Here is a 4,019-nt window from a genome sequence, read left to right as displayed (position 1 = left end):
AAAGAACTGTAATTTGCTCAAGGTCACAAGCTGGTATGGGATACAGCTGAGGTTTAAAATCAGGCAGTTTGACTCCAGAGCCTATGTTTTTAGCCACCATATTCTAAACCCCAGGAGGAGCAGCCTGGGGCCCAGAGCCACTGAACAAAGATCCAGGAGAAATCAGGAGTGTGGTCTCCACTGCAAGCCAGGGAACAAGGCTGGACTGTGAAAGACTATTCTGGAGCCAGGGACAGTTAACTGGGGACTGGACCATTCGTGCTACTCTTCTTCTTATCCATAATCTTTCTTTGTGTTCCTTTGCTGGCCCCTCCTCAAACCTCACCTCAAACATTGGAGAGCCCCAGGCACTGGCCTTGGACCTTCCTCATTCTCTACGTTCTTCTCTAGGCGCCAACATCTAGATCTTCATGACGATGATTCCCTCATGTGTACCTCCAGGCTAGGGCTCCTCCCCGACTGCACTAGTGTGTCCACCTCTCCACTCAACACTTCCACCAAAATACCTCCCAGGCATCTCGAACTTAACATGTCTAAACAGAACTCTTCCTGTCTACCCCCACACGAGGTGTTCCCGCCACAGATTTCTCCTTTGCTGTGAGTTTATTTAACACAGTCAACAAATATTTGTTAAGCACCTACTATAGCAGTGAGCAAAATAGACAAAAACCTGCCCTGATAGAGTTTACATTCTACTGTCAGGAGACATACAAGAAATGGGGAAAAAATTATATCACGCATTAGAAGATAAGGGCTAAGCATGATGTGAAATGTTGGGGTTCAGAGTGAATGGTCTAGAAAGAATTCCTGAGACATCTTCGGTGCCAATAGGTGGTTTTATTAAAGGAGAGGAACAGGACCCATGGGCAGAATGAGCAGCACGGGGGTTGTGATGGGTGACTAATTATATACTTTCAAGTTGGGAGGGGGCTAGGGACAGCGTAAAGTCTCTAAGGAATTTTAGAAACAAGGTTTCCAGGACCTTGAGCGGTCATTTACTACTGTTTAGTAAACCCTCAGTCTTGAGACCCTTCAGATGTCTATCAGTGGGCCACATGCTTGGAGAATGATTGCTAACATATACCTTGGGGGACAGAGATAAAGGAAGTTCCCAAAGGAATTTCTCTCTGTTTAAAGTAGGCTCCCAGGATCCTACGGTGTCAGGATCATGTTTAGCTAAGATCGCCTTCTGCCCTTAGCAAAGCATTCAAAGGAGGCGGCTGAGTTCCTAGAGGAAGTTCACTCTGCCTGTTTCAAGGACTTGTCAATGAGCCGTAAGTGGAAAGGACATTTAATTTTTTTTATCTTCTCATATCAAGAAGAAAAACAAAGCAGGGAAGGGGCAGAGAGTGCAAGGGATGGGGAACGAAATTTTAAAAAGGGCAAGTGAGAGGAGCAGATGAGGTCAGAGTGACAAGGCTAGACCAGGAGTTGTACCCAAAAAAGACGGAGGATTTTGAACAGAGGCTTGACATGAGTGGATTTCCGTTTTAATAAGAATACCGTAGCACCTGGAAATTGGAGGAGGGGCAGGGAGGCTGAACGTGGGGAGACCAGATAGGCAGCTCCTGCAATGGTCCAGGTGAGAGATGATGGATCCAGGGTGAGACAGGGAAACTAAAGGGACCCCGTGAAAATTGCTTTTGCGACATTTCCTGCTTCTATTCTTGCTAGGACCTGCACCCCTGCCTTACACATGCAAATAGAACAGATAACATATGTCCTCCTTGGAGAGGCCACTTTTAGGCAACAGGCTTGAGCAAGGGAATGTAAAAAGGGTCCACAGCGACCGCCTGGCTGAATACAGACAGGCCTACCAGGTGACCCACCTCAAAATATCTACAGGCCCTAACTAACCAATGGGCTACTTACAACCAGGCAGAGTTATCAACAGAGGGGAAATTCCATACATCCCCATATCTCCTCATCTTCCCCCTTTAAATACAGTACCCCCCCAACTGCCTCGTCGCAGAAAGTCTCTCCTCTGCTGTCCTGCCCACTGCTCCCTTGCTTACAGTGTATTCAATCAACCTTTATCCCTTTTGTTCTGCCTTGGGTGAATCCCTTCCTCTGCCTGTGCCACTCCTCTGGCTTCCACCCAATGGGTCACCCCACATTCAGGGGAGGGAGGCTCTGATTGGAGAGACACCACACTCCTTTTAAAGGTCAAGAACTTAATGATTTCTTTGTAGTCTTCCAGCACAACAGATAACATCTAAGGAGTGACTGGGGGGGATGTCATGAACACTTTCCAAGACCACTGACTCATCAAGACCCCTAGCTCCAGGGTATAAGTAACTTACGGAAGATGCCTAAACACTTTCCTTTGTTCCTGGATGCAGGAATACCAGACCACCATCCCCAGTAAAAACCCCAGGCCCCAAGCAAGGAAGAGATTCACTCTTTGCTTTCTGTCTCCCAGATGCTATGTCCGCATCTGCACTCTATATCTTTAATAAACTGCTCTCACTTCTTCTCAGCTGCATTTGATTTCTATCCTGTGCAAAGCCAAGGATCCTCTTGGCTGGTCCTGCGGGATATCCTCTGGGTCTTCAGGCCCAGCCAGCCTGCATCAAGGGGACTTGGGTCAGGAGAGAGTGGACAAGCCAATGAGAGAGGGCCAGATTCTAGATATATTCTAAAGGGGGCTCCAGCATCCACCCAGCTACTCAGGCCAAAGACCTAGCTAGGTCTTATCCTTGATTCTTCCCTTTCCCTCATATCCCATATCCAATCCATCAGCAAGTCCTTGTGGTTCGAGCTCCAAAAAGTACATCAAAGTCACTGTTTCTGTCCATCTCCACTGCCCCCGCAACCCAGCTAACACCTGGACTTACCTCTCACCTGGATTGCTGCAAGATAGCCTCTTATCTGACTCTCTGCTTCCTCTTTTACAATCCTTCTCCACAAACAGCCAGAGGGATCATCTTAAAAATTAAATCATATCACAGCAAAAATGCCTTTGCTTGTAATCCTTTAAGAGCTTTCCAAAGCATTAGGAAGAAAGGCCCAAATCCATAGCATGAACTACAGCAGCTAACAGGATCTGCCCCTGATGACCTCTATCTTCATCTCCTTCCCTCTTTTTGAGGGATCATCCTCCTCTAGCCATACTGGGCTCCTTCCTGTTCCTCAAACTCACCAAATTCATTTCTGCTTTGCATTTATGCTGTCCCCTCTTACTAGGTCATCGTACCCAAGCTTTTTGCATGATTGACCTTCTATCAGCTGTCAGATCTCAGCTCAACTGTCCTCTCCTTAGAAACCTCCCTGATGACTCTCATCTGCTATAGATACCATATGATATCTCGATATCTAATATAGTCTACACACCTCCTATCAGAAAACTCAGTCTTCCGGACACAAAATAGGTTATTGCTCATTAAGTAAAAATCACAGGCCAGTAAATGAGGTGGGGGCTTTTGAAACAAGAGGGCTATCATACACTGTCAGGGCCAGAAGGGCTAGCCTCCCCTCTGACACTTGCATCCACTGGCAATGTCCCATCCCAAGCTTCCACCCAGGGCATTTTCCTCGACACTTCTTTCTTACCTATCGGGGTCCACAACTGCGTCCAGTAGTGTTGGTGGATGTGGCTGACACCGGCCTTCCTCAGGGCCTCTACCCTCTAGGAACCGGACCCACGACCTTACATCCATTCCTTAGACATCAACGTCCCCGCCCTCGGTACGCCAAACCTCTCGGCTGGAGCGAGCTCCACATCATCTCTCCGTGTTGTGCCTAGCACTGAGCCCAACACAGAGTAATTTCTCTAAAATCGCTGGGGGAATCAAACAATGCACAATCGCTCTTGAACTATCAAAGATTCCCATATCCCTTGGGAATTCAGAAGGCGAAGTTGAGTCCCCGGCTCCTCCCTACCTCCAGACCCGCCCCTCAGCCTATCTCGTTCCAAATCTCGTCTTTCCCTTTAATCACTCTCTCCAAGCGAGTAATCTTTCTGGGGCCTATAATCCCTGATGTCTCCCGCTATGTTGTCCCAGTTGGGAAAACCTTTC

Source organism: Ailuropoda melanoleuca, chromosome 16 (genome assembly GCF_002007445.2).
Source record: "Ailuropoda melanoleuca isolate Jingjing chromosome 16, ASM200744v2, whole genome shotgun sequence".
Classification (NCBI taxonomy): Eukaryota; Metazoa; Chordata; class Mammalia; order Carnivora; family Ursidae; genus Ailuropoda; species Ailuropoda melanoleuca.
The sequence above is the reverse complement of the archived record's forward strand: the minus strand, read 5'-3'. Positions refer to the sequence as shown.